Source organism: Gopherus flavomarginatus, chromosome 12, assembly GCF_025201925.1.
Source record: "Gopherus flavomarginatus isolate rGopFla2 chromosome 12, rGopFla2.mat.asm, whole genome shotgun sequence".
Lineage (NCBI taxonomy): Eukaryota > Metazoa > Chordata > Testudines > Testudinidae > Gopherus > Gopherus flavomarginatus.
The window spans coordinates 9,381,499-9,402,101 of record NC_066628.1 but is presented as its reverse complement, the minus strand read 5'-3'; the positions used below and the strand labels follow the sequence as shown (position 1 = coordinate 9,402,101).

The 20,603-nt window shown below is 48.3% G+C and overlaps 1 pseudogene; it reads right to left on the bottom strand.

Annotated features, from left to right (window-relative positions):
- Window positions 1-8,721: 8,721 nt before the first annotated feature.
- Window positions 8,722-16,211, bottom strand: LOC127033339 (E3 ubiquitin-protein ligase CCNB1IP1-like; annotated as a pseudogene).
- Between the last annotated feature and the right edge of the window lie 4,392 nt (window positions 16,212-20,603).

Sequence of the window (20,603 nt, the reverse complement as noted above, 5' to 3'; positions counted from 1 at the left end):
AATCAACCTGTGGAACTCTTTGCCAGGGGATGTTGTGAAGGCCAAAACTATAACAGAGTTAAAAAAAGAACTTGATACATTCATGGAGGATAGGTCCATCAGTGGCTATTAACCAGGATGGGCAGGGATGCAACTCCATGCTCTGAGTGTCCCTAGCCTTTGTTTGCCAGAAGCTGGGAGTGGAGGACAGGGGATGGATCACTTGACGATTGCCTGTTCTGATCATTCCCTCTGAAGCACCTGGCATTGGCCACTGTTGGAAGACAGGATACTGGGCTAGACAGACCATTAGTCTGACCCAGTATGGCCGTTCTTATGTTGTTATGATGACATAGGCCCCAATTCCAGGGTCTGTGGCCCCAACATTCCGGGGACCGTGGTCCTGTAACTGAGGTCAAATGTTCCACACAGGAAGTGATGCAGATAGGAAGTCTTGAGTTCATTCATGCTTCCCACCACTGCAGTGGGGGTGGGAGGAAACAACAGATTGAGGAAGGGGCGTGAGGAAAGAGTGGGGATTAACCCTTTAACTGACGAAGGGCTACAGTCCTGTTTCAACCTGCTATCTCTGGTGACTTCCCATATCCCTCCTCCCCCATGGGGCCAGGCCTATGAATCCCTCCAGCACTAAGGACCAGTGTGAACTGGTGCTGGATGTGGTGGTGCTGGATGTGCGGCTCAGGGATGGCCACCAAATCACCGATGACCACACCCCAGCTCTGCACCATGTTATAGACAGTGACAGCAAAACAGGAGCCTTCGGAGTCAGCCAGGCTGAACGTGCTGCCAGGAAACCAGGCAAGAACATGAGCAAGATGTTGGGACAGGAGTTGAGGTGATGGATGGATGGTGCTGAGGATATATAGGTGGATGGATGGAAGGCCACACCAATGGTCATGAGGATGAATGGATGGACGGATGGCACTGAAGAAGCATGGATGGATGAACGGAGCTTGGGAGTGACCGATGGATAGCAGGGTGGATGGATGGACAGATGGAGATCAAGACTGACAGAGGGATAGCAGGATGGACACGGCTCTGGACTGACAGATGGATAGCAGGCTGGACAGAGCTCAGGACTGAAGGATAGCAGGATGAATGGATGGACAGAGCTCTGGACTGACAGATGGATAGCAGGATGGACGTATGGACAGAACTCAGGACAGACAGATGATAATAGGATGGGCAGATGGATGACGCGGAAGATGGATATATGCCATCAATAGAAAGCACTAAAGATGGATGGACAGGCCGCTACTCACAAGGGCACTTTCTAATCTGTCGTAAGGCTGAAGACCACCCTGCCCAGCACTATGGCCCCAATGTTCACACACAGCTACAGGGCACTCAGGAGCCGATGCTCCAGTGCCACCTTCTGGCCCAAGGACCCCTGGTACCGCCCATCCCCACAGGGGCCCAGCTGGGATGGGTGCAGGCTTCCCAGTGTGCTCTGCAGTTTGTTACCCTTCACTTTGCCCTGCATGGGGAGGAAGGATGGCAGGGTCACTGACTGAGATATGTCTCCAGGTAGTCCAGGCAGGGAAGGGCAGGGAGCAGGGTGGATGCTCTACCGTGTTCTCCAGGAGGCACTCCAGGAAATCTAGGAGTTGCTGCTGGGGCTGCCAGGGTTTGGGCCAGGCTGACTCAAAGGATGCTGCATGGAAAAAACTCCCCAGGGCCTCCGTGTAATTCTCCTCATATTTATGCAGCTGATCCAAGAGAAACACAGCACAATCCTATGCCTACAACAGCAGGGCTTGGAGCCAGGACTCCTGGGTTCTGTTCCAGGCCTGAGGGGGTCTTGTGGGTTAGAGTGAAGGGGCTGGGAGCCAAAAGTTCTGGTTTCTATTCCTGGCTCAAGGTGGAGGTGGGTCCACTGGGTTAGAACAGCATGTGAGGGGAAACAGGATTCCTGAGTTCAGTTCCTGGCTCTGGTAGGGAAGAGGGGTCTAGTGGTTAGACCAGAAAGTAGCAGTGACATACAGACACCCTGAGCAGAGCTCATTCCTTCCAACAGGAGGCAGCAGGCACACAGATAGACATAGACACACACCCAGAGTACATCACAGCTCTTTCTAACTAGACAGCCAAAGAGAAAGCACCTCAACTGAGTCTTGTCCCTGCTTCCTGCAGCTCAGTGCAACTTTAGAACCACATTGGGGCACTGATGCCAGCACTGACATCCAGAAGAGAGCACCCCTACTGAGCCCTCATGCCTTTCAGTCACACTTTCCACTCTCCTCCCTCCCACCTTCTCACTGTAGCTCTGTTGAGGTGCAGATCTGGGTTACAGGATGCTGTATGATCCACCTTTCCTAGTGTGGAGAGGAAAACAATGTCAGAGCACCCCCTACAGAGCCTCCCGCCTGCTCCCTGCAGCACAGCACCTCCAGCGTGGTGCTGGAGCACTGGCACCAGCATTGGCTCCTAAAGAAGAGTGCCCTTTACTAAACCTTCTGTCCCGCTCCCTGCAGAACAGGGCTCCCTTGCAGCCAACAGAAGACAGAGCAGTACTTACTGCCTAGGCATAGGCACTTAGGGCCTGCTGGGAGATATTGGGGTTCTGGCCTGTGTTGAAGAACAGGAGAGGTAGGCATTTCCTAGGATGTCTGTGGCAGAAAGACAGAGAGGTTAGCACTGAGAACAGATGGACAGAGGGCATCAAAGATGAATGGCTGGCTGGCTGGAGGGGTATAGCTGAGGATGGAGGATCGAATGGATGACTACAGATAATGATGGGTGGAGGGATGGCTATAGCTGAAGATGGATGGACAGAAGCATATAGCTGAGGGAGATGGGTGGATACAGCTGAGGATGGATGGAAGGAAGGATGGACAGACGGATATAGCTGAGGATGGATAGTGAGATGGATGGATACAGCTGAGGATGAATGGATGGAGGGAGGGATGGCGGGACATAGCTGAGAATGGATATATCTGAGGATGGAGGGATGGTGGGACATAGCTGCATCTAGACTGTTCTCAGTGGTACTTGATGACAGAACAAGGAGTAATGATCTCAAGTTGCAGTGGGGGAGATTTAGGTTGGATATTAGGAAAAAAAATTTTCACTAGGAGGGTGGTCAAGCACTGGAATGGGTTACCTAGGGAGACGGTGGAATCTCCTTCCTTAGAGGTTTTTAAGGTCAGGCTTGACAAAGTCCTGGCTGGGATGATTTAGTTGGGAATTGGTCCTGCTTTGAGCAAGGGTTGGACTAGATGACCTCCTGAGGTCCCTTCCAACCATGATATTCTATGATTCTATGATCAAGGATGGAGGGTTGAATGGATGGATAGATGGATATATCCAAGGATGGTGAGACATAGCTGAGAATGGATATAGCTGAAGATGGAGAGATGGTGGGAAATAGCTGAGAATGGATATAGCTGAAGATGGAGAGATGGTGGAACATAGCTGCATAGCTGAGAATGGAGGGCTGAATGGAGGGATATCGCTGGGGTATTTTCTCCTCTCCCTAGAGCCAGGTGAAGGGCAGGAAGTTGCAGAGCATGCTGTTTATTGATCATAACAGTCAGCTCTGTGTGTGCGTGTTCCTCTGGCACAGCAGATCCCGAGAGAAACCTCAAGGACCACAGACTCTGATAAGGTACAAAGGCACCCGGCCAGGTTTATTGCCAAACGAAACAGTCTCCAGCTCCCTGGATCAGATGTCTACAGTTCTGCTAGTACATATGTGCTCCCTGACATGGACCGGCTCAGTCAGTGGTGGGAATTACCACTGCCCCCTAGGCCAGACCAAGACAACTACACAGAGGTGCAGTCTTACACACAGGTATAAACAAGTTACACATCACTTCTGATGTATTGAGGTACAACCCCTCTACACAGTATGGTGCCACTTATCACCTTGTACATGTTGGTTCAAGCAAAACAACTCTATCCATCATATTATCCTTTTGACCCTATCTTTAGGATGGGTCAGCATGTTCTATGTGGAATGTGTTATTATCAGAGCATTCTGGTACTATCCTGGCATATGTTTATATCTCTAATGTCCAGTACCTTTCAGGTATGTGTTTTTTTGCAACATCAGTCTTCTTTTTGCCAGCTTATGTGAGCAGGGTCTGCCTTTAGCTTACAGCTTTGCTTTGCTTTATGTTAGCAAAGTCTTAACCATTACTTTAGCTCAGGCCTTAGGCCTCATACCGGGCCTCTGATATAAGGGTTTATGTTTCAGGGCCTCATCTTACTACAGCTGAGTTACTAAAGTCCTCAAATCATAGTTTAAAGCAGCAGTTTTCAAACTTTTTGAGCTGAGCCCCCCCTTTAAGTTACAATTTTGGGTTTTACCCCCCCCAATACCTGCCCCTCTCCCATGAGGTTTTCAGGGTGGGGGAAGGTGGTGCTATGGTCTCTGGAGGCAGAGCGAGAGACGGAGCCAGCACTGGGTGTGCAGGTGTTTACACTGACCCCCAGGCTGGATGGCCTGCTGAGGTGAGTCAGGGATGGAAGTGGCGCTCCCTTTCCAACTCTCCCCCCTGCACGGTGCTGCCCCGAACCCCACTGAATATTCCTTAGGGAGCATGCCCCCCCCCCCGTTTGAAAACCTCTGGTTTAAAGACTTCAAGTTACAGAGAATCCAGCATTTACACTAGTTTAAACCTGCAAGTGACCCATGCCCCATGCTGCAGAGGAAGGCGAAAACCCCCCAGGGTCTCTGCCAATCTGACCGGGGGGGAAATTCCTTCCCAACCCCAAACATGGCGATCAGTTAGAATGGAGGTGGCCAACCTGAACCTAAGAAGGAGCCAGAATTTACCAATGTACATTGCCAAAGAGTCACAGTAATATGTCAGCAGCTCCACATCAGCTCCCCCCTCTCAGTGCCTCCCACCCACTGTCAGGCTAACCGATCAGCGCCTCCCCCTCCCTCCCTGCACCTCCCTATCAGCTGTTTTGTGGCATGCAGGAAGCTATAGGGGGGTGGGGGAAGGAGTGAGGGCGTGGTTGGATCAGGGGAGGAGGTGGGAAAGGGTGGAGTGGGGGCGGGGCCTGTGGCAGAGCCAGGGGTTGAGCAGTGAGCACCACCTGGCACACTGGAAAGTTGGCACCTGTAGTTCCAGCTCTGGAGTCGGTGCCTATACAAGGAGGCGCATATTAACTTCCAAAGAGCCGCATGTTGCTCTGGAGCCACAGGTTGGCCACCCCTGAGTTAGACCCTGAGCATGTGGGCAAGACCCACCAGGCGATACCTAGGAAAGAATTCTCTGTAGTAACTCAGAGCCCTACCCATCCAGTGTCCCATCACCAGCATTGGGGATTTTTGCTACAGGCAGTCACCAATGGGCCACATGCCATCATAGGCAGTCCCATCATCTGTCCATAAACTTATCAAGCTCAGTCTTGAAGCCAGTTAGGTTTTTTCCCCCACTGTTCCCCTGGAAGGCTGTTCCAGAACTTCACTCTTCTGATGGTTAGAAACGTTCGCCTAATTTTGAGCCTAAACTTGTTGAGGGCCAGTTTATATCCATTTGTTTTTGGCGCTTAACTTAAAGTAAATTCTTTCCCTCCCTATTTATCCCTCTGATGTATTTCTAGAGGACAATCCTATCTACCCTCAGCTTTCTTTTGGTTAGGCTATACAAGGCAGGCTCTTTGAATCTCCTCTCATAAGGTAAGTTTTCCATTCCTCTGATAACCCTAGTAGCCCTTCTCTGCACCTGTTCCAGCTTGAATTCATCTTTCTTAAACATGGGAGACCAGAACTGCACACAGTATTCCAGATTAGGTCTCATCAGTGCCTTTTACAATGGTACTAACTCTTCCCTGTCTCTACTGGACATACCTCACTTGATGCATACTAGGACCCTGTTTCCTGTTGCAGGCCTGTTATTTGCACTGATCTTGGGCTGGGGGCTTTAAAAAGCAAAAGGAAAATGACTAAAGCAGCCCAGATGCTCAGAGAGAGGGCACAGAGAAAAGCACATGGAAAAATGGAAAGGCTAAATCACATAAAGGGATTGCAAAAGCAGAAGGCAGTCTAAGGGGGTGCTATACAGCAAAGCTGTGGCGGGGGGATGTCTGTGTGTGCATGGCTGTGTGTGTGCTGGGATCAGTATGTGAGTGTGCAGGAATCAGTGTGTGTGTATCACTATGTATGTGTGCAGAGATCACTCTGTGTGTGTGTGTGTGTAGGGAGCAGCATCTGTGCGTGTCATGTGCTTGTCTTCAGGGATTAGTGTGTGTGTGCACAGTGATCACTGTGTGTCACTATGTGTGCACACAGGGATCACTGTGTGTGACCATTGCTGTGTGTGTGCACAGGGATCACTGGGTGTGTTCATCACTCTGTGTGTGTGTGTGCGCGCGCACACGTGCGCAGGGATCAGTGTGTGTGTGTGTGTGTGTGTGTGTGTGTGTGTGTAGGGAGCAGTGTCTATGTGTCGCTGTGTGTGTGTGTGTCTGTGTGTTTGTGTTCAGGGATCAGTGTGTGTGTGTCACTGCATGTGCACAGAGATCACTGTGTGTTCTCATCGCTTTGTATGTGTCTGTGTACTGCTATGTGTGTGCGCAGTGATCAGTGTGTATGTGTACATTGCTATCGTGCAGGATCAGTGTGCAGGGATCAGTGTGTGTGCTGAGACCAGTGTGTGTGTAGGTGTGTGCACTGCTGTGTGTGCAGGGATCAGTGTGTGTTTGTGTGCAAGATCAGAGTGTGTGTGTCATTGTGTGTATGTGTATGCAGGGATCAGTGTGTGCGCACAGAGATCAGCGTATGTGTTGTTCGTGCAGGGAACAGTGCATGTGTATTGCTCTGTGCATGTGTGTGCAGGGATAGCTGTGTGTGTATGCAGGGATCAATGTGTGTATGCGAGCATTGCTGTGTGTGAAGGCACCAGTGTGTGGGGAGGGGAGAGGAGGGGACTTCTTGCAGAGTTTGCAATGTGGTGGTTTCCTTCTCCCTCCTCAACTATGATTGTCCAGCTCCTCCCCTTCCTCCACCTCTGAGCTTCACCAGAGGAGAGCGGAGCTTGGATAGGGCAGGGACATCTATTGGGCTGGAGGGGGAATGCTATGCTCTGCACACACACAGCCCCTTCACTGCACCCCCCCCCACACACACACGCACTGCTCTTGAACTGCACCCCCCCTTCCACAGCCCTTGCATTGCTCTTCACACACACAGCCCTGATCGCTACACCCCCGCTTCTGCATTGCAACCTCCCACACACTCCCTGCATCGCAACCTCTGCATTCCTCCTCCCCACCAGCCCCTGCATTGCACCACCCACCCACACAACACTTGCATTGGTCCAGACACCTCCCACCTCCCCCCATTTACCAGCCCTCTGCAACCTGACCTGTGGTCTCTACACTGCCCACCTCTCCCACTCCTGGGATCCCTTTTTAATTCCATGCTCTGCTAGGGTTGTCGCCTGTCCAGGTTTTCCCAGGAAAACCCTTTTCCCTTTGTTGAGATATCTGTCCTGGGAAGTCTGTCTGGGTGCTTGGTTTGTGCTATCAGCTGTCCAGTGTGATGGGCTCAGGACCGTCCCAGCTGTATCTAACAGGTGGCAGCCCTACAGATCTTCCAATGATCCTGGGTTTTGTGGGACTGTCCCGCTTTGACCCCAACCCCCTGTCGCGGTTGAAGCGGCTCCTATCCTGTGGGGATGGCTGAGCTTGACTCCCCGCTCTAGGCATTCTGCCTTGATCCCTGGCACATGGGGTTGAAGCAATGCTCATATTTGGCTCAGCCCCGCTGAGGGGGGAGCGAGGGCATGGCCAGGCCAAACACAAACGTTGCTGTGACTCCACACACCAGGAACCAGGGCATAACGCCCAGAGCGGGGAGCTGAGCCCAGCCAGCCCTGCAGGACTGAAGCTGCCACTATAGGGTGAGTATGAGACAGGCTCACTCTGAAACCCACCCCCCCTAACCTACCCTGGGGGCAGCACCTGTCCCTCCAGGGGCCTTCCACCCCAAGGCAGCACCGAGCCCCGGCATCCACAGGCCTCTTTTCCCCTTTGGGCAGCACCCATCTCACTGTAGCCACTTGAAAAATTGGGAGGTATAACCCTACCCCAGCCTGTGCTGCCCAACCCCTCCCCAGGCTGAGCACATCCTGCCATCCACCTCCCCTGATTTACATCCACTCCCTTGCAACCTGGCTGGTGCTCCCCACACTGCCCACCTCCATCTCTGCTGGGATCCCTTTCTGATTCCACCCCCCTGGCCAGCTACCAGGTTCCCTCACCAAGCCTCCCCCTGCATCCCCCCCAGCCTGCACTCTCCACACTGCCCACCTCCGGCAATTTACCGTGCCCCTGCAGCCTGGCCTGCACTCCCCACACCACCCTCCTCCCTGCTACTTGGATCTCTCCCCAATTCCCATTCTTTGCCTGCATGTCCCACACTGCTGTCTCCTCTATTGCTGGGATCCCTTCCCCAGTTTACCACTCCCCTCCCACCTAGCCTGTGCTCCCCACGCCACCTACCTCCCTCATTCTGGGGATCCTTCCCTGATCTCATATCCCCACATCCAACCTGCCTTCCCCACGCGGCCTGCCTCTCCCACTGCAGACATCCTTGATCCAACAAGAACTAGAAACCAAGATACAAAAGATCTTTTTTTTTCCTCTCTTTTTTTGCTAATCCTTATTTCTGAGAGAGGGAACAACCTATTTACAAAAGTCACTTTATACAGTGCACAAATCCATCGGTTGTGAGATGCCAAAACCAACCCTGCTTCTCCCATTGTGGGGCCCAAAGATTTTAAATCCTCATGAACGTGAGGGCTAAATGAATGAGTGTGAACTGAACATGGCTGAACTTTAATGAGGTGGCGGGAATAACTGCAAAGGGAAGGATGAGGTGGAGTGTACTCAGGTGAACACACTGAATAACGCTGAGAAATACAAACACACATATGAACACAAGCATAAATATAGAAGCAAAAATACAATTACACAGAACTATGCATGTACACACCCATGGAGCTACGCACCCTCCCCTATTCAGAGATAAACACACACACAGCAACAGGCACCTACCCACATGTATATCTGTACGCATACACAAGAGAGAAAGACACATTAAAATACACACAGATTTAAGCACACATATTGACTTACACACAGAGACAATACACAGCTATATAGATTTATACACCCATGTATACAGACAAACACACCCACACATAGATTGACCTACATACACACACAGAGGCAAACACACCAGGATACACACATAGATTTGCATGCACACATAGACACACACACACACACACGCACACACAAATACATTCTCTCTCACCCACAGACAACAACAATGAATTTGTAACCTATTAAGCAGAGTACATCAGAACCAGGCCCAGATCCTCAAAGGTATTTAGGTGCCTTGAGGATCTTGGTCCAAATGCGATCGGATACTACAGTCAGAGGGTGTCAATTTTACAATCTGAGAGGGGCAATCCAAGAGTGAGAGATTTACAGTCTGAAGGACAGTCTGTTGGTGACAGATTGTGACAATGAAATTGACACTCAGAGGTGACAGGGCATTACAGATTCGGATGAGAAGTCAAAACAATCTGCCGGTGCCAGTCAGAGGTTGATTACATTACAATACCTAAAAGAAATATCCCATACTGAGGAGAATCTCAAATCCAGACAATATGCATTTTCGCTCTTTCCCCCGCTGACAGATGGGCTGAATTTCCAAGAGGCAAGTGTGGAAGGCACATTACCGGTTATATCCTCTTCATCTTGTAGGCCCTGCTGGCTCCAGGATGTGGCTCCAGCTCATTGCTGGGAGAGGCGAAGGTGAAGAAGCTGTTGCTGGATTCATCCGCAGGTGGGGATGTGGCAAAGAAGGGTTTGAAGTGGAAGTCTCCCTCCCCACACCTGCCCCGGACCGGCGTGGCATCCCCAGGGAACTTGGCAGCATTACCTAGGAAGGGGGTGATACAGGGTCAGTTGGATGCTGGATTCTCTATCAAGATAGACATTAGTGACTACAGTAGTGTGACAATTCAGGGATTGAACACAGAATCTCCAAATCTAAGACCATGAGTGACCACGGCTTGATTTAAATACAGGAGCTAAGGTTGGGTTTGTCACAGGACATGGTGGAATTTGAAGGCTTGATTTAGACCTAAATCCATTAGCCTGGATTCGTAAACCTTTTGATGAGAAGGTACCAGCCATGAAAGAGACAAATGGAACGCTCAAGAGTCCAGCCCCCAAAATTCATGAGATTTGCTTACAAAATCATGATGTTCTTAAAATTATATTATATAAAACAATTCCTTCTGGTTCTGTAGCATTTATTGGTCACAGTTTCCCTCTTTTCTCTGCAACCATGGGGGCTAGGAACTTACCCCTTTTTAAAACACACCAAATGCCCAGAGACTCACAGTAAAGTTTGTGTGTTGGTGATACCACATGGCTAGCTAAGGTTGGAGAAATTACAAGGGATGTTCAAACTTTCGGATTCAGAATGTGAATTAACCCATGTTCTGGAGAAATCCCCTCTGAGGGACGAGAAAGGAGCTTAATCTCCATGGCCCATTCAGTCCATGGTCTCTCCTCTTAGGCTGCCAAGGAGCGGGGCTATTAGTGTGAGTGGGGTTTGATAGATGGACAACTGTCCAAGCTGAGAACCCATCAACTTGTCTCACACAGGAATGTCTAATCAAATATTTCACATCACTTGGAGAGTGACTGCTCTGTGTGAAGCCCTGTGTGAAGCCCTTCTCCTTCAAACACACACACATATTGAAGTTGAAAAAGCTACTAGGGGGGAAGCTGTTCTAGACTTGATTTTAACAAATAGGGAGGAACTTGTTGAGAGTTTGAAAGTAGAAGGAAGCTTGGGTGAAAGTGATCATGAAATCATAGAATTTGCAATTCTAAGGAAGGGTAGAAGGGAGTACAGCAGAATAGAGACAATGGATTTCAGGAAGGTGAATTTTGGTAAGCTCAGAGAGCTGATAGGCAAGGTCCCATGGGAATTAAGACTGAGAGGAAAAACAACTGAGGAAAGTTGGCAGTTTTTCAAAGGGACGCTATTAAGGGCCCAAAAGCAAGTTATTCCAATGGTTAGGAAAGATAGAAAATGTGGCAAAAGACCACCTTGGCTTACCCTTGAGATCTTGCGTGACCTACAAAATAAAAAGGCGTCATATAAAAAATGGAAACTAGGTCAGATCACGAAGGATGAATATAGGCAAATAACACAGGAATGCAGAGGCAAGATTAGAAAAGCAAAGGCACAAAATGAACTCAAACTAGCTATGGGAATAAAGGGAAACAAGAAGACTTTTTATCAATACATTAGAAGCAAGAGGAAGACTAAGGACAGGGTAGGCCCACTGCTCAATGAGGAGGGGGAAACAGTAACGGGAGACTTGGAAATGGCAGAGATGCTTAATGACTTCTTTGTTTCAGTCTTCACTGAGAAGTCTGAAGGAATGTCTAGTATAGTGAATGCTTACGGGAAGAGGGTAGGTTTAGAAGAGAAAATAAGGAAAGAGCAAGTAAAAAATCACTTAGAACAGTTAGATGCCTGCAAGTCACCAGGGCCTGATGAAATGCATCCTAGAATACTCAAGGAGTTAATGGAAGAGGTATCTGAGCCTCTAGCTATTATCTTCGGGAAATCATGGGAGACGGGGGAGATTCCAGAAGACTGGAAGGGGGCAAATATAGTGCCCATCTATAAAAAGGGAAATAAAAACAACCCAGGAAACTACAGACCAGTTAGTTTAACTTCTGTGCCAGGGAAGATAATGGAGCAGGTAATCAAAGAAATCATCTGCAAACACTTGCAAGGTGGTAAGGTGATAGGGAATAGCCAGCATGGATTTGTAAAGAACAAATCGAGTCAAACTAATCTGATAGCGTTCTTTGATAGGATAACGAGCCTTGTGGATAAGGGAGAAGCGGTGGATGTGATATACCTAGACTTTAGTAAGGCATTTGATACAGTCTCTCATGATATTCTTATAGATAAGCTAGGAAAGTACAATTTAGATGGGGCTACTATAAGGTGGGTGCATAACTGGCTGGATAACCGTACTCAGAGAGTAGTTGTTAATGGCTCCCAATCCTGCTGGAAAGGTATAACAAGTGGGGTTCCACAGGGTTCTGTTTTGGGACCGGTTCTGTTCAATATCTTCATCAACGATTTAGATGTTGGCATAGAAAGTACGCTTATTAAGTTTGCGGACGATACCAAACTGGGAGGGATTGCAACTACTTTGGAGGACAGGGTCAAAATTCAAAATGATCTGGACAAGTTGGAGAAATGGTCTGAGGTAAACAGGATGAAGTTCAATAAAGATAAATGCAAAGTGCTCCACTTAGGAAGGAACAATCAGTTTCACACATACAGAATGGGAAGAGACTGTCTAGGAAGGAGTATGGCAGAAAGAGAAATAGGGGTCATAGTGGACCACAAGCTTAATATGAGTCAACAGTGTGATACTGTTGCAAAAAAAGCAAACATGATTCTGGGATGCATTAACAGGTGTGTTGTAAACAAGACACGAGAAGTCATTCTTCCGCTTTACTCTGCGCTGGTTAGGCCTCAACTGGAGTATTGTGTCCAGTTCTGGGCACCGCATTTCAAGAAAGATGTGGAGAAATTGGAGAGGGTCCAGAGAAGAGCAACAAGAATGATTAAAGGTCTTGAGAACATGACCTATGAAGGAAGGCTGAAGGAATTGGGTTTGTTTAGTTTGGAAAAGAGAAGACTGAGAGGGGACATGATAGCAGTTTTCAGGTATCTAAAAGGGTGTCATCAGGAGGAGGGAGAAAACTTGTTCACCTTAGCCTCCAATGATAGAACAAGAAACAATGGGCTTAAACTGCAGCAAGGGAGATTTAGGTTGGACATTAGGAAAAAGTTCCTAACTGTCAGGATAGTTAAACACTGGAATAGATTGCCTAGGGAAGTTGTGGAATCTCCATCTCTGGAGATATTTAAGAGTAGGTTAGATAAATGTCTCTCTGGGATGGTCTAGACAGTATTTGGTCCTGCCATGAGGGCAGGGGACTGGACTCGATGACCTCTCGAGGTCCCTTCCAGTCCTAGAGTCTATGAGTCTATGAGTCTATATGTGCCTCCTCCTGTCCTATAGCATGGGGGGAGAGTTCAGTCTCTATAGCTCACTAAACCCTTGTCCCCTCCACTAATAGTGTCAGTGTAGTCACTCCTATTGCCTGCCTTTGCAACCTCTGTGAGTAGTGAAATGAGAACTCTCCACAGATCTTACCCAATGGGAAGCCAAAGACAGCAGGCTGAGGCATCATGGGAGGCTTGTGGGCAGCCTCCTGATTAGCCATGGCAATGTTGCGCAGACGGAGGCTGTCATAGAGGCCCTGGAGCTTCTGGTACTGTCGATTCCGCTCCATGAGCTTCTCAGAGAGCTCGCTGAACTTCTTCTTGTACTCCTCCAGCATCTTCTTCAGGGAGGAGACCTCGCTTTTCATGGAGGTCAGTTCCATGTCCTTGCTCTGCAGCTGCTGAGTGTACACCTTCTCTATCTGCTTCAGGTGTCCCTCAGCCTTGCTGTAGGTGTATTCCTGGTACAGGTGCTCCTGGTGAACCTGCCATGTGGAGATTATGACAGGTGTGACAGGCTTCTTTGACCACTAATTGTCAAAGGAAACTGAAGTCACTGCATCTGAGATATCGTAGCATGACTACAGTGTACCAGAGGAAGAGTGGTCTGGAGTTAAGGCACTGGACTGGGACTTATGAGATCTGGATTCAGTTCCCACTGCTGCCACAGTGACTTTGGGTAGATCACTTATGTCGATATTCTCAAGAGGGACCACAAATTTAGGATTGCCAACATGAGACATCTACGGACTGATTTTCAGATGTGCTGAGCACTCCACACTCCAGCTGAAGCTGATAAGAGCTGTGGGGTGCATAGTGTGATGTTATTGACATACACTGTGACTGTATAAATCCTTGTTGCAACCAGGGTCCTATGATTCCACCAGGTCTTGTACAAGGAGGCCAAGTGGGGTGTCTATGGAAAGGTTGTAGTCTGCTGGTTATGATTATGTTATCTGATTGTGTGTATCTTTTTTTTTTGTATTCAAAGTTATGAATATTGACTATGTACTTGTTTGGTTCTAAGTAGCCTCAGTGAAGCATTTGGTCAGCTTCTTTGGAAAGGACTATTCTCAGTAAGTGCCCAATCAAGAAACACTTAACTAACAATGGATTTTGTGAGGTGCCAATCCACATCTGAGCTTTCCTGGGAACATTCACACTCACATGTAAAGAATGGTGTCGGCATGCAAAAAGTGCATCATTCATAGACATGTGACTTGCCCAGGTGACTGCAAACTCCATCTTGATGAGGGAATTTTACACAGCAGAACAAAGGGGTTTCCACCCGCAAGAGAAAGACTATATAAGGCCCTGAAAACCCCTCCATTTTGTCTTCAGCTAGCTCAAAAGATAGCCTCTCCAAAGACATGCTTGAAAGAAACAGGAACAAAGGACAGTAGCTACGGGGGTGGGAGGGTGGGGGGTTGGGGTGAGTAATTGCTGGACCCAGACTAGAAAGGAGTCTAGTCTGTAAAAGAAGCAGATTGGAACACCTCTGAGAGTGAGATTTACCTGCATTTAGTTTCCTACTGTGTTAGCCTTAGATTTGCATGTTTTTGTTTTATTTTGCTTGGTAATCTACTTTGTTCTGTCTGTTATTACTTGAAAACACTTAAATCCTACTTATTATACTTAATAAAATCACTTTTTGCTTATTAATTGACCCAGAGCAAGTCATTAATTCCTGGGAAAGCAAAAAACTGTGCATCTCTCTCTATCAGTGTTATAGAGAGGGTGAATAATTTATGAGTTTACCCTGTATAAGCTTTATACAGACTAAAACGGATTTATCTGGGCTTCGGATCTCGTTGGGAACTAGGTATCTGGGTGCTAGAGACAGAAGAACTTTTTAAGCTGTTTTCAGTTAAGTCTTCAGCTTGTGGGGGATGTGGTTCAGACCTGGGTCTGTTTGTAGCAGGCTAGCGTGTCTTTCTCAACAAGACAGGCTACTGAAGTCCCAAGCTGGCAGGGAAAATGGGCTCAGAAGTAGTCTCAGCACATCAGGCGGCAGTCCCAAGGGGGTTTCTGTGATTCAACCTGTCACACACAGCATCTCTGTAAATCAGGTCATATGGGTCTCATGTTGAGCACTTAAATGTGAGGCTCCTAAAATTAGTGGACACTTAAAAATGTTGCTTTAATGTCCGTACTTCAGTTCCCTACATGTAAAATGGAGATAGTAATAGAGACATACTTCTCCTTGAGGATAATTCATGAATGTTTGTGAGGTGCTTTGATACTGTTGTGATGTAAGAAAGAAAGAATGTATAGCAAAGATGGAGAGAACTTTCCACGGTGACAGATGAGAAAGAGAGGAATGGCTAATAGAGTGATAATGTTTTACACTGACAGTTGGACAGAGAAGGAGGGAGGGAGAAGTGCAAATGCCACACTCCGGTGATTTTGAACCGGAGAGTGAACCTTCTCTGTGGTCCTAACAAAACCAAACAATGGGATTTCTTAATCCTATTCCATTCCCTTTGGCTCCTTTCCACAGTTTTCAGGCCAAAAAATATAGCATGCTGGCCCTCCCTTTGGAGTCACCTAGGTTTCAGCTCTGCCCTCAATGTACGAGATATAGGTAGCCATAAAGACTGAATTTTGGATTTTTCATTCCTTTAACAAACAAAATCTCTTCTCAATTATATTTTCAGAGACACTTTTGAAAGTGTCTACCTATCCTAGGACATCATGCTGATTCCCCACCTGGGGTGGATTTACCTGGTATGTCCAGAAGGAGAGTGCGCGGGAGCTGATGTCCAGCACAGTCTCTGGCCGAAGTCCAGCCAAAACCATGGCCTTGTGTTCTTCAGAGGGACTTAGCTCGGTGCGAACAATGTCTAGCTTGCCAGAGAGGGCACTGTTGCAGGCAGGACAGACTGCTGGTGAACGGCTGAATTCCCCACTACCATGCTGGTCACAGAAGATGTGTGAGCAAGCCGTGACCCAGGCATAGCCTGAGAGCTTGACACGGCACTTGCGGTAATTGCACAGCAACATATCCTCACACACGGACATTTCAATGGAGCCAATAGCAAGGGTGTTGACTCCAAAACAAATACCCCCTGATGGAAAGGAATCTGCCACTCACCACACCAAACCTATAGAGCAAAACAAACATACAAGCTGGGATTCTTAAAGGGGCATAAAAGAGTTAGGTGTCCAACTCCCATTGAATTATGGGACTCAGGCATCTAACTTCCTTATGCTGCATTATAAATTCCACCCTAAAAGCTGAAGTGGAAACATTGACACTTTTATGCAGCATCAAAATAACCAGTTGGATATTTTTCTTCAGAAACCTGTTGCCTCTGTGAAGAAAAAAATGGCCCAATTTTCAAAAGTGGTGGCAACCAAAATCCTACATTTGGCCACTAAAACGGACACTGGATACTTTAAAGGGCTATTTGGGGAAACTCTAAGTGTCAATCCTCATTTTGGAGTTCTGGACAACCCATGTGTGAAATCGGCCATGTCCCTTTAGGAGGTGACATTTCTTCCAGTCTAGTTAATATTTTGAAGGGGCAACTTTAATTCTTTTAATAGTGTCCAAAAGCCACATTGGGAGAGTCCTGTGCATGTCAGTGGTGATGGAGTAGCACGGTTGCCAGAGATGCCCAGCTTTTGGGTATGTGCTTATCCAGCTTTTTACTTCTGCCAATGCACATGGCGCCTACAGTGTGCCAATGCAAGTTTGGCCTGTATTAATACCAAGGTGTTAGAGCAGGGTGGGGCTGGGAGTTAGGACTCCTGGGTTCTGTTCCAGTTGTGGGAGAGAAGTGGAGTCTAGTGGTTAGGAGTCAGGACTCCTAGTTTCCATCTCCTCTTCTGCACAGGCAGTAGAGTCTAGGGGGCTGTGGGAGGCAGGACTACTGGATTCTATTCCCAATTCTGAGAGAAGCCTGTTTTCTAGTGATTAGAACAGGTGGGACTAAAATTAAAGCTCCTGCCGTTGCTTCCCAACTCTGCCGTAGTTTCACTTTGCAGTGTTGTTGTAGCTATGTTGGTCCCAGGATATTAGAGGGACAAGGTGAGTGAGGTGATATCTCTTTCACCAACAGAGGCTGGTTCAATAAAAATAAGTTTTTGAGCTTGGTCCAGGTCTGGTCCAGAAGAGCTCTCTCTATCTCAAAAGCTTGTCTCTTACACAAAAATAAGTTGATCCAGTAAATGCTATCACTTCACCCACCCTGACTCTCTATAGCTTCATTTTGTGATCTTGGGCTAGTCAATTGTGTGTGCAAGTTTTGAGGGGGAACTATATGGCTATTAAAGCTACTACTTCCAAAGTGTACTTGTAGTTTTCTGCAAGGCTTTCAGTGCAGGTTTGGGGTGCACCAATGGCAGTTTCACAGGTGCTGGTAGAGGGATTATTTCCATCTGCCATTATAGGCTATGACATGGGCCAACACGGATTTCTGTTGTCCCACCAATACAGGTTTAGTGAATACCAATGGTGTCTGGTCACACATCTACACAGGATTCCTTGCTTTGGATGATGCACCTTTTGACAATGCAACTATGCCATGTTTTCCTGCCATTGAGCGTGTGGTGTTTGCCGACAGATTACTGCCATGAGTCCATATGGTGGATTTTTATCCCATGGCAATATTGGGACTTTCTATCTGCTAATGTGAGCCTGGCTGACACCAGTGTGTTTTTTGGTCATTAAAGTGGCTTGTTATGGCATCCACCGACACTGGCTTGGCATGAGCCAATATCGCCAACATCGCCATAGCACAAGCATGAAACGTGCCAAAATGGGTGCCTCGCAGCTCTGATAAAAGGCTATGTGGGATTAGTAGGCACCCTATTGGCGTTTTTACGAGTGTGTGTACAGGGTGTGTGTGGCAGGGGTTGCCCCATTGGCTTTATCAGAGCCACTGAACCACAAACAGCCCCATTTTATAAAATGGTGGCTGTACCTTCGTGCCTTGCAGGGTGAATTTGACACACGTTTATATTTGGTGGAAAAAACTGACATGGGGTGTGGGGAGGGGCTAGTATCCCCCAAAATGTGGTGGCTACTCGCTCATTCAGCCGGAAACCACGCAGTGGTTAAAAAATATCCGTTCGGGCAGGGAAAGGGCGGGAAAATAACCCCCTCTGGCGCGTAAATCTGTCTCTGCGCATGTGCCGCTGCTTCTATCCGCTTCCCCCTCCCCTCGCCGAGGAGCGTTCCGGCCCCGGCCCCGCCCCCGCTCCCTCCCGCTCGAACCCGCCAACAACAGCGGCGCGCGACAGCTTCACCCTTCAGCGTCCCCAAGAGTCTCGCGCCGCCCGCCCTGCCCAAAGCCCTGTTTGAGGGGAGGGCAGGGAAGGAGAGTGAGACGTACCATTGTAGAGAGAGGGGGAAAGGACTAGGAGCTGAGGAGGCGCAAAATCCATCTAGTTCTTGAGGCATGAAGACAAAATTCGCTACAAAATATGTTGACTAGAAGCTGGTATCCCAAAATGCGCCAAAAAGGGTCTCAGCTTGTTTACACAAAACAGCCCCCTTCTGCGGAAATGGTTTGGTCCGAAAGTCCCTCCCTTGCTTCTCTGCACAGCCACTGGCGGGGGGGGCGGGGCGCTATGACGTTGTGGAGCGAGCGGCCGCAGCGCCGCCTTCCCTGCCAAGCCCAGGCAGAACTGCGTGCTGCTGCTGAGCTAGTGCCCAGGCCCCATGTCACCATGGCACCTCCCCCCACCCCTGGCTGCCCGACCTGCTGCTGCCAGCCCCACGTCAATGGGGCACCCATGATGCACCCGCTGCCTAACCCATATCACCAGTGCACCCATGCACCCCCTGCCTGACCCACATCATCAGGGCATCCACCTGCCCGAGCCATGTCAACAGGGCACCCATGCACCTACCCACCCACCCGCTGCCCAACCCATTTCAACAGGGGAGCCACGCATCCACTCCTGATCCACGTGAAAATGGCACTGACACATCCGCTCCCTGACCTGCATCGAAATAGCATCCAGTTTCCCCATAAAGCCATGTCAAAAATGGTACCCACTGCAACATTTTTCAAAGTGGTACCCAAGGCTTCCCCCACATCCCACCTCCACCCTATCTCAAAATGATACCAATGAGATTCCAATAAAAACTGTCAAAAAGACACCCAACATCCCACCTCTCAACCTCTATCAAAATGGCACCCCATAGGTTCCCTATAAAAACCACATCAAAATGGCACCCACATTGCCCTCTCAACCCACATCAAAACAGCACTGTTAGGATCCCAACAACAGCCATGTCAAAATGGTGCTCATCTGCATGTTAGGGGCAATACATGAGCAACCAGCTTTTTATTGACTCTACCCTGCCTCCTGCACTGATGGGAGATGGTGCTGCTGGAAGGGGCCAGCTTTGAACTTGTGACACCTGGTGATTTTACACTCCATTTCCCAGGATGCTAAAAGACATCCCTGTTTGTACTGGTCTCACCCCTCCCAGCCCCACCCAAATAACCATGCCATAAAATAACTACTCATGGATTCAACTACTCCCACTGCTAACTGCAAATCTTACCAGCTGGTTTGGGGGCTCAATACTGTTATATTTGGATTATTTCATTAATTTGGATTTAACTTGGTGGCTTCTATATTTCATAGCTTCTGTAGGCTCAGCTTATTGCACACATCAGGGACGCCCTACATCCCTCCATTTTCCCCCTGCCAGCAGCAATGGGTACATCCCTATTCCCACTTACCCCCATGCCAAGGTCCCCAAAGTTACCATGTGACAGGGGTTCTGCATGCTCTCATCTCTCTATAGCAGGGTCCCTCAATTTCCCCCTGCAATTGCAGGGGCTCTCCCTGCACCTGATACCCCTCTATGCCAGGAGTTGTGTGCCCCCTTTCCCCAAACTGGATTTGCCCCACTAGGTTCTGAACACTCCCACTTCCCCTTCCTCCCCGCCCATACCAGGGGTTGTGTGCATGCCCCCCCCTTCCCCTATTATTGGTCTATGAGAAGCTATTTAGGGTGTCAAATGTTAAATTCTGGTGGTAGGACACACAAATAAGCCAGGGGTATTGTTATGATGGAAGGGGTTAATGGCTTCCATCAACCAGTTCTTTAGTCTATAAACAACTGCAGAGTTGCTTGAAGCAGCAGCTGTGCTAAACAGCTGGCAAAGGCTCCATGTGTCAATCCGTCCCTCCTTCCATTTTCCCCAAAAATGAACAGGTTGCTGGCCCTCACCACCTCAAACATTCCCACAAAAGTTGGAAATGATTGCATGCAGTGTTCAAAAGTTATCACATAGCATTTGTGTATTTGTCTGTACATATGTAATCAGAGACCTTCACCTAGTTAAAAAGCAATCACGTTAAAAGAATAAAATTGCAACTTCTCCCATAATATGGAGTACAAATAAAAATAAAAATTGGAGAATTACAGATTTTTAGGATTCATGCTGGTTTAATGTTAAATATAGGATTCTGGGGAAATGCTTGTTTCTTATGTTCAGCTGAAACCCCAAAAGCTAGTTCAAACTCTTGATAACCAAATGGCTCACGT